We start from the raw sequence: 11,299 nt of genomic DNA on the forward strand, positions 1-11,299 counted from the left end.
TATATTGGTAAAGTCATAAAGAACACCCTTAACCTCAACCTAAGTTTCTCCCTCTCACGATCACTCACTCTCTCTCTCACGAAACCACTGCTCCCTCTCTGACTCGGACGGATAGATCTGTTTAACCTGATCTCACATATCCCACCCCAACAACATACTCTGTCTGACTGAATTTAATATTTTCTGTTATGAGCCTCCTCCTCTTGGCTCATTCACCATCCGTGCATATATCTTCTACAGCCAATCGCTATACATAAAACAAGAAAGCATCGTCAGATTGGGAAACAGAAACTCTGAAACTTACATGCTTTTCAGTTGTTTGTTGAAATCACCAGTTTAGTGATGTTACCATAGTGGGATTAACCCAATTTGCACGCCCATGGGCCCACCGATTAGAGTTGGGAACTCTAGGCGGTTTCCCTCTTATGTATATACATGTGTAACCACTTAGGCACACCGCACCCTGGTCTTTTTGGGAGTTATTTTTACACATTTATTGGTTGTGTTATTGGCATGACCCTAACCATCTGAGCTAATTTACCCTTCTTTAGGGTCATTATTGACTCTTCACTCGCTTCATTAGTTGGGAAACGATGTTGATCTCCACCGATTGGCCAAGAAGTATTTTTATTTGTATTTTTTTATGAAAATCGATATTCGTATTTATATGAGTAGGTATGTTTTTTTCTAATTGGGTTTCTAGGAACAAATGATTTAATGTGTACTAAAATGTCAACCTCGTGCATTGTTGAATATAGTGATATGGCCACCAAGACGATAAATGACGATCTCACCAACGGTAACAAGTTGGATGGATCCAATTATGACATGTGACACCGCAAAATACCATACTTGCTCAATGAGCAAGATTATTTAGAGTACTTGACTAACGACATGAAAAAAAACCCGAGGAGGGTACTACCGCTCAACACCATAGAGATATGGATGCCTATAACACGTGGATTAAGAAGGATCGCAGTGCGCACTTCATTATGTTGAGAAACATGCACGATGACCTCATTAGGGCATATGAGCATTGCCCCACAACCAAGTCCATGTGGGACAAGCTGAAGGAAACCTACGGGGGTACGTCAACTACGAGGTTAAGGGAGTTGAAGGTAGCCTACAAGGGTATGCCAACTACGAGGTTAAGGAGCATGACTTTGAAGTTTGAGATGTACATAAAGGATCCCAAGCATATCATGTTCGAAAACCTTAGGGTGGTGAAAGATATGGTTAAAAAACTAAAAGATGCTGGGAATATCCTTTCTAATGAGCAATAGGTTCAAGCCTTCTTTAGGACACTACCTGATTCTTGGGGCCACATGAAAGATTTATTGAACATTCAAATAATAATTTAAACGAGTCTTTTTTCATCGATTTAAATCTTTCCTAAAAAATGTCAATTGAATTGACTCATTAAATCTTGACGATTGAATATGAATGAGTCACAATTCTGATTCCATTTGAATGAGCATTCCTACCAATTCCATTTGGAGGGGTATCAGTAGATCCTGTCGATTAACTCGGTTCGATCTAGCAGCTATTCCCCGCACAACATCTCCTATTCATAGATCCGCGTCTGCCTTTATACAGTTAGATACCAAATTATATATTTTTGAAACAGGAATTAAGGTAATGGATCTTTTAGCTCCCTGTCACCGTGGAGGAAAAGTCGGACTAGGCAGCAAAGGATGCACCTATTTAGGGACGTTCAAAGCAGCATGGTAGATCAACATGATTATTTAATAGGGGGAGCAGCAAGAAAGCATTCGTCAATTCTCGTCAATCAGTACAATAGCACTTTTTGGCAAGTCTTTATCAATGGTCTTTACTCATTCAATTGGAAGTCTTAATCCATAAAAAAAAATTATGCTTCGCGATTCCATAATCCAATTTTTCAATCTGACACATGATGAGAATATTACTACTTTTGTTGATATTGCTCAACATGTGGAGCTTGACGTAGAGCGCCAAGAGGTGAATTGTCCTACTACCCTCTTCACCCAAGCAGGCAAGCAGAAGACTAATGGGCCTAAATGTAAAAGACAGTGTACGGAAAATCTTAAAGCGGTGCTTAGGGACACCTTAGTTGAAGCACTCAAGGCGACCTTTAAGTGTGTTTACAGAGACCAGCTGCTACCGTCAGATGCCAAATGGTTACGGGCTATTGAGCTGATGTCAGACGAGACACTCGATGCATCTATACTACTTGAAATACTGGATGACATAAAGAAGGAGGGGGGAACCAGTACATATTTTGTTGATGTTAACTCACTTTCGGCACTTCGTTAGTTCTCCATGTGCACATGTCCAAAAATCTTCTGGAACTTTGACTCTGTACTTCTTGCAACTTCATCTCCAGAACGCAACATACCGGCTCGATACTTTGAGGGAAACTTGATATGACACAGGTCGAGGTCGAAATGGGGTGTATGTATTTCCCTCCTCACCGTAAACTGCCTTGTCCCCCCTCAACTATAAAAAAGATAAACATACCATGGACTCTGGCCGGCTGGCCTTTGTCCCACTCTTTCTATAGCAGAAGATCAAGTTACACATACATCTGCTTATATAAAAATAGACTTCATACCTATTTCTCATGACCGCAAATCGCTCGTTGTTGCTAGCTTCATGCCCACGTCGCTCACGCTTTTCAAAATAACTGAAAACAAGGGAGCTCCATTCAGTAATATCCCACCCGCGTCCTTCCATTTTTCCAATTAGGGCAAGGAGTGTTAAGGGTTCTTCCATCTATGGTTTGGCTTCGAAAGGTGCTCGAATATAAAGACCTTTCATCAATCGCCACCTGCTTCCCTCAGAGCTATGCTCTGAGCGCCGGTCATTCAACTATTTGTTCTCTCATTTAGTTTGTGTGCGGATGGAGGGGATAGAAGCAGCGGGGTAAACCCACCCGCAACTCCTTTCCCGCCGCCTCCCACTCCCTTTTTCTCTTCTTTCTTTTTTTCTTCTAGTAGCTCAACGGTAGAGTGGGTTGGCTGTTAACTCACTGGTCGTAGGTTCGAATCCTACTTAGGAAAATAGGAAAACAGGGTAAGGCTCATAACCAAGTGCCAAAAGAATGCAAGACTGCCAAGCGCAAAAGAGGCAAGTGGACGGGAAGAGAGACATCTCTAAGATGAAGTGCTATAACAGCTAGAAGATGGGACACTTCGCTCATGATTGTACAAAGTCGAAGAAGGTATCCTCTCAACCCCACTCTCCCTGTACCTTTGTGTGTACTCATGTTTTGGTTGCCTATACACAGTTTGATTGGATTGTGGATATAGGTGCAATAAGACATGTAGCGCGAGATAGCGATATTTGTAGATTATCGTAGAATTTCAAGTGGCTCCCAGAGTATCTTGGGGAACGAAACCAATGATGCAGTTCGAGAAGCTGGTACTTATTACCTCAAGAAGCGCATAGGACGCACTATATTTCTTCATGACATGCTTTATGCACAAGAAGTTAAGCATAATCTTGTTTTAGTTTATGCATTTTTACCTTTAGGATGCTCTTTTCTAATTGATGGTGGTTTCATGAAACTTTATTTAAGTGGAAATTTGTTTGGACAATGTTTACTAATTGATGGTTTCTTCGAGTTAGATTTGTTTGATTCTTCTTCCGCTTCAGCTTTTGTAGTTAATGCATGTATTAATAATAATTTAGAATCTATTACCTGGCATGCTGGACTAGACAATACTGGATGAAATAGGATGACTAGTTTAGCTAGAGAAGGCCTCTTAGGTCTACTCACTAAAGTCGACCTACCTACATGTGAGCCCTGTCTAACAAGTAAAGCTCATTGGAAGCCTTTTGGAAAAGTAGTTTGAGCAACCCAACCTCTAGAGCTTGTCCACTTGGACATTTGTGGATTGATGAATGTGAAAGCATGCTATACTGCCTCTTACTTCTTTATTTTTATAGATGATTATTTGTGATGGTTATGTCTACTTGATCACTCATCGCTACGAGGCATTGGATTGCTTCAAACGCTTCATAGCAAAGGTTGAGAATCAATAAAACAAGAGTTTAAAGACTCTACGTACTAACCGAAACCGTGAATATCTATCTGATTACTTTAAGAAATTGTGTGAGAAGAAAGGGATATGCAAGCAATTAACCATTCTTTATACTTGGCAGAAAAATGGTGTAGCAGAGAGAAGGAATAAGACACTTTTAGATATGGTTAGGTCGATGATGGCACAAGCCAACCTCCCAATATCCTTCTGGGCGGACGCCCTTGTGACTATGGTATACATCCTTAATCGGGTGCCCTCACAGTCAGTTTTTTCCACTCCTTATGAGTTGTGGAAAGGCACAAAACCTAGCTTAGGGCAGATGGTTCCATGAGGGTCAAAGGGTTATGTTCACAGCACCTATCATAAGTGTGGGAAGCTTGGCCCTAGAGCTAGGAAGCACATCTTCATTAGATATTCCGACAACTCATTGATGGGAATTGTGATTCTAAACACAAATGTGAGTGTTCATAATTGTGTATATTGAACTAAAACACTTATGAGTAAATATTACTATTTATTAATTATTATATCTTGAAGATTTTTTAAAATTATTTTGTGTTTAATCTATAATCGAGATTCTCTATATAAGGTATTTTGATGGAGTAGAATGGTGGTAGTATGTAGGTCTGCTATTATGCGATATTCTTAAATGGAGGGACCAAACCGTAATGAAAATATTTCTTTGGAAACTTCATTACTATTTCTACTTAATACCATCCTAATGCATAATTATCTTTATTTAAGAAATAAAGATAGGGATAGATGAGTAGGATCATTAAATAAGATCTCACCACTTGGCAAGTTGTGTGGTATAGGATTTTAGCATCTCAAAATCTCTAATTAAACTAGCAGGGAGGGGAGAGAGACACCTCTGGTGCACATGAAACAAACTTTCTCTCCCTCTCCTCCCTCTATTTGTGAGTTAGGGTTTTGACCCCTTGTGGGTGTAAAGTGTTTTTTGTTCCACATCTCGTGCAATTATTGTTCGAGGGATTGTGGATCAGCTTGTGCTCACTAGTAATATATTTCTTCGGAGAGTTTACGATTGTTGACTGTTAGGTAACATAAGTCCCTCTTATTCTAGTTAGAATCCCCTAATGTTGCATAAGGTATCCATCATATGAATTAAAAATTTTAATTTAACACCTTAATAACCAACATAATCATCATGCCTTCGATGTGATTACATTAAGAATATATAGCTAACTCTGAGCCCAAGTTTTTGTTGTTGTTGAATAAGTCTTTCAACAAGGGGGAAACAGTCAAACTAAGAATATGATTCTACTAGGCAAAAAGCCAAGTTAGCTAAACAATTGAGAATCAAAACACAACTATGACCACACCAAAATAAAGAAAGAAATAAAAAATGAAAACAAGTAAACATCTTCTTAAAGTTATTTATGTTGTCTTCAATTTTTTTCTTCTGAAATATTCATATATTTTATGTTTACAGGATATTGGACCCCATAATGTATGGTGATTATCCTTTTGAAATGCGTGAAAGATTGAGCCCACTACTACCAATATTCTCACTAGAAGAAAAACAAAAGTTGAAAAATAAATTAGACTTCATTGGCTTGAATCATTATACAACCTTTTATGCACAAGATTGCCTGTTCTCTCGATGCAACTCTATGGCTTCACATATTGCTGCGTTTGTGAACCCCACAGCAGAATAAAATGGTCGTCCTATTGGAGAGCCGGTAAGTGAAAAAAAAGTTAAGTTGTGAATATATTTATTTCAAACAAATTAAGTTATAAAATTGGTGAACTTATTTTGAAAAAAGAAGAAGAAAATTCAATAGTTAACCTACAAGACTCAACCACTTAGATTTTTTTATATAAAAAAATTATTTAACGAAGTCCAGAAACTAGAACACGCAAGGGAAGAGAATGAAGGAGAAAAAGAGGAAGAGGGGGAGGGGGTGTTATACCCGCATCCCGGGAGTATAATTAATTATTATTTTCTTTCCGTGACGTGTGGTTACCACTGCCATATATGCTGGTGTGCTGTTCTCACTGGTGGTCAAACCCAGCTACAAAATTATTGATCATGATACAGGTTTGCCTGTGGAGGAAACTATTCGGGGTCATAGGTGACGTACTATGGCAATGGAGAAGTAAGTTCTAGCCCTTGACTTATTTATTTACCCTTTTCCTCGATGCCCTCGAAGTGTGGGCCAATGTTTGAACCGCTCAGGCTATTTTAGTTGGGCAGAAAATATTTTATTTATGGGTCCCATTTATTTAAGGGAGCGTGTGCTGGGCCTATAATCCCATGGTGGATGGACCCATCCCTAAGTGGGTTCTTTTCTATTTGAAACTAGTGGGTCAACCCATTTAGCCCTATAGGCCCATTTGACTTAATGAACTAAGACTGGGTTTCTATTCTAGTGTTACCCAACCAAACAGGTCTTAAGGTCATTTTTGCCTATTTAGAACTAAAGACTTTTGCTTCTCATTACTATTCTCACCTAACCTAAAACGTGGAGGAGAGAAAGAGGAAGGAGAGAAAGGAGAAGAGGTGTGGAGGAGCTTGAAAGGGGGCTTAAGGATCTTGCTTCTTGGAGCATCAACGTGGAGTATCACTTCCTTGAGGTAGGTAAGCCATTATGACCCTCTCCCTTCTTTTATTTTGGGTTTTGGGGTTGGGAGATGGGAGAGAATCGATCAAGGGTTTACTTTGGAACCCAAAAAAAAATCGATGGGAATTCATGGTCTTGATTTTTGTGGAGCATTTTGACTCCATTGGCTAACCTCAAAGCTCTCAATCCCATCTCCATCAATAGACATAGGGTTTCTATCTTATTACGTTCTAAATGAAGTTCTCTTGCTTTCCCCCTCTTGAATCCTTGGAATACATAGACCTAATGAGGTCGTAGGATCTTAATGGACCAAGAAGGAAGCTCCCTTGGTGTTCCCTTTCCTTCAATCCACTTGGGAATGGAAGCCTTGGTGATTAATCCTTTAATTTTGAGATTTGGAGACCTGCGATTTTACCTGCGGTTTCAAGACCTACGAGAAATTGCCCCTGCAACCACCCTGAGACCATCCTCTTAAGAAGCTCTCTGTTAAAGTCGATTTTACCTGCGGTTTTATATCTGAGAAAAAATCACACGTAAAACCGCACCTAGCAGAACCCTTCCTAAGCCCCTGTTAGGGTTGATTTTACATGTGGTTTTAGGTTTGGGCATGAAACCACCCTACCTTTAAAACCTATAACTTAGGTAATTTGTGGGGAGACCTTTTGGGAACCCTTCCCTTTGATATAATTAACTCTATTCTCACTCTTTTACTAGGTTTAATCTCCCTTTTTGCAACGTGCTATTTAATCGCGGCGACATCTCATAACTTCGGGATATAACACCTAGGGTGAGTGGGTTTGATTGTTTGGACTTGATATTATTATTGCATTGTATATTATGTCATTAGTATAATTTATTAAGCATGCTTGTGCATATTGTATACTTTTATATATGTTTGTTATGATCTTGATGAGAGATGCTTTACTTTGATGGGTTACAGTGCCGGTGAGTGCCGGTGCCAGAAATCTGCGTATTTATAATTATGAAATACCATTATTGATTGTCATATTGAACTGTATGCACCGTGCCGTGCTGATAACTGTGCACTAAACCAGATGAAAAGTTGATGCGCCCGAATTACCTCTCGGGATGATAGGACTTGCATGTAGTATATCTACGGCTAGGATTTTTGCACCCTTATGCTACGACCCTTACCAACAGGGATTTAGGTGTTGGATAATCAGTACACCGGATTCTGCGGAGGGGAGAGAGGCTAATTATGATAGTATTGGTTATCGGGGTCTGCCACTAAGTGGTCTTGGAGGCTTCGATCTGCGTAGGCCCCCTGGTGACAATTGAAAATTCATTGTGGTGATAAGATAAGTGACCCACAGTGTCTTCCGAGATGTCACAGTAGCATATACCTCTGACTTAGTTGTGTGATAGGTGGAATAAAAATAGAATTAACATGTGCATGCATCATTAGACTATATGAATTGTGTGTTTGTGCATCCCCATCCCCTCACTAGCTCAGTGGAGCTAACCTCCTCGCGCACACATTTTTTAGATTATGGTGCAGGTACGGAGGAGTCGAAAGCTGTGTTTGAGGAACATGGTGACGGGTGTCCTTGTGACGATTGCGTCTACGGCGTGAGTATACTTGGGACTTGTTCCCCTTTTGTTATTTTAGGGCTTAAAGCCCATGTATAAACATTTACTATTATACCCTTGTTGATAGTTATTAGATGGTCTTGAGAAATGTATTAATTACAGTATTTATCATTTAGCCTTTGTACATCTTGTAACTATTTGATTTTATACGCTTCCGTAAAACTATTGATCTTTTGGAATGTAATATTCCCTTTCTGCACTTTAATATTATATGGCTTTAATATTGGTTATGACTATGCGTTGGGACACTGTGTCAGTGATCCTGGTAGCTTAATGGGATGACACGCGTCGTCCTTGTCACCTCTTATATTATATTATATCCCTTATTTGGGATAGGGACGTGACAGAGTGGTATCAGAGCAATGATGCTTTGCACCGACCACAGTCTTACGGACTCTTGATTTATTCTTCACAATTAGGTTTTAAACAAAAAAAAAATCTTCAAGAACATAAATGATTGTGTGCAGACATAGGAGAAGATTGATTGTGGTGAAACAAGAACTTAGAAGATAATATGCAACATGGAACTTAGGACTTGAACCATAGGCTGTTAAGCTATAACTATGTAATTGCTTGATTGAGTTTTAAGTAGGTCATAGATGGGCGATTATATGTTATAATTCATAAACAATAATGAATCAATCATAACCAACCACAATTGCCAACAATGATTTAAACAAGAGAGAATTAAGCAAATACATAGAGATACATATAAGATTAATTACAAATATCCAATTGTTCCAAATCTTCCTGGGAGGCAACCACATCCTTCTCATTTCAACATTCATGATTTCATCCATTCCAACAAAACATATGACTCCATCCTGCTCAATCAAAAGATACCAATCTAAACACCATAATTGTTTCAGATTCTCTGTTTAGGCATAACTGTGCCTTTCCCAACTCAGAATGTAAGATCCCATTTGTTCCAAATCAAAACATTTGATTCTGTTCATCTTAGATTAAATATACAAGTCCATCATTTCTAAAAGTTCCCAGTTGTTCCAAACAAACTGACAAAAAAAAAAAAGAGAAAAGAAAAAAACTAAAGGAAAAGTAAAAGAGCCCCACAAATATCCATTCTAAGATAAAAAACTAGAAGAACTGATCTGAGATAACTTCAAATTTGTTGAGAGAAAGCTGGGCTAGTTGTTTGCACCACCGCTACTACCGCGACCAAGAAAGGTGTTGATATCATCTGCCCCTCTCTCAATACCCTCTAGGCGCCATGTCTGGTCGGAGAGTTGCTTTGTGACCTCATCGAAGCCATCCACCACTCGTAGGTTCAGTCGCCTGATGGCCGTCAGAATGTCAATACCTTCCGCTTGATGAAGGTATAGGGGTTCTTTTTCGGTGAACAATAGGTCTTCATTTCTCCAATAGACACATTAAGAATCCCAGCTAACTGTGCTACTGTGAAGGCTATAGGGATCCCCTTGACATATGAAACAACTCGATAATTCTGTATGCCCGGATTCTTGGTGTCCAGATTTGTATAAAAATGGCAAATGAGTTTCAGGTAGTATGGTTAAGGAAGGTTGAGAATGTTGGTCCACCCCAATGCCTCAAATCTCCGCCCCACCATGTAAGCTTTGAGATCATCCAACACTACATCCCACCCTTCCACTAGATTTTTGAAGCGAAAGTAGTCTCGGTAAAGCTCTTGGTCCTCTATCTTTTGGAACCATAGTGGGTCTAGGACAGTTGGTGCAACTGTTCAACATGTGCACGTCGTGTTCTTAGAGCCATTAGATACTGTTAACCTGAAACCAAAAGTCAAGATATATAACAAGTTAGTACCTTGAATGCTAAAGCCTAAGTAGGAAGATCAATGTAAATCTATGAGGTTTAAAACTTAGCCCTTGATTCTTTTCACAAGGCAATTAATTTACAGCAGGATTCTTAGGCTAGAAAATTCTGATTTTTATCAAATTATGATCTAAGAAGTTGAGAAAAAAAGGAAAGACATAGCCATTATGTGAATTATATGATAAATAATGAAGATTCATGGTCATATTATGCCTAGGACATGATATTTCATACAAAACAGTGGGTTCAAGCAAGAAATGAGTTTATTCAATCATAGAGCATGCCTTGAACTTCAAAGAAAATTTTCAGATTTTGTGGTTGAAAGTTTGAATCTTGAGAAATAAGTAAAGTTGGTTTGTGACAACTCAAAATAGTGTAGACTAAGCCTACATAGTAAAACCGATTCAAATGTGGCAAGAAGGAAGAGGAAATTCGATTAGGGTTTGGATTTTTCCAAAATCCAACCCAAATCCTTGAATTAGATGCCAAGATCGTGTTCAAGCCCTTGTATAGGTTGCTTATGGTGAGAAAATGATTAAGATTAGGTTACAAACAGCCTATTAGCAAGAAGGAAGCAAAAACCCTAAGTTTTCAAAACCTGAATCGTGTTTTGGGGTTTCTCCAAGAGAAAGAAATCAATGGGAGAGAGAGAGAGATCTTACCTGAATGCGATTGGATGTTGTTGAGGAGTAATTTGGAGTACTAAAATCCACCAAGGAGTGAGGAGAGAGCAAGTACGGTCGCAGTTGGGGTTTCTCCAGAGCTTTAGAGTTGTGTTTTGAAAGGAGGAAAATAAGCCTTTAAATCGCAGGCTTTAAATTTATAGAAAAAAGTCCGACGATTTTACATACAGTTTCAGCCTGGGTACAAACCACCTGTAAATCCACAATTAACTGAGGCTGTTATTCTGGTTTCAGTCTCAGGCGGATTTACCTGCGGTTTCATATTTAAGTAAAATCAGGCATAAAATCACCCAAGCCAGAAAGGGTTTTCTTGCCCTGTCTTGACAAACCAACCTATGTTAGGCTTTTATTTCCTTCGTCTGTTGTTTTCCTCGCCCCCCTTGTGACTTATCTTATCCCGATAATTTAAGCTTTATGCTTGACAAATAAAAGTATAGAAGTGAAACGTTTACAAGATGTGAAAATTGTATTGTGACAAGAGCATATAAGGGAAATGAGACATGATAACTATAGGAAGATGTTTGGAATGAAGAGAAATGAATAAGATCAATGCACATGTAAAATCCATGTGAGATCCCTAATGCAT

Source organism: Telopea speciosissima, chromosome 3 (genome assembly GCF_018873765.1).
Source record: "Telopea speciosissima isolate NSW1024214 ecotype Mountain lineage chromosome 3, Tspe_v1, whole genome shotgun sequence".
Taxonomy (NCBI): domain Eukaryota; kingdom Viridiplantae; phylum Streptophyta; class Magnoliopsida; order Proteales; family Proteaceae; genus Telopea; species Telopea speciosissima.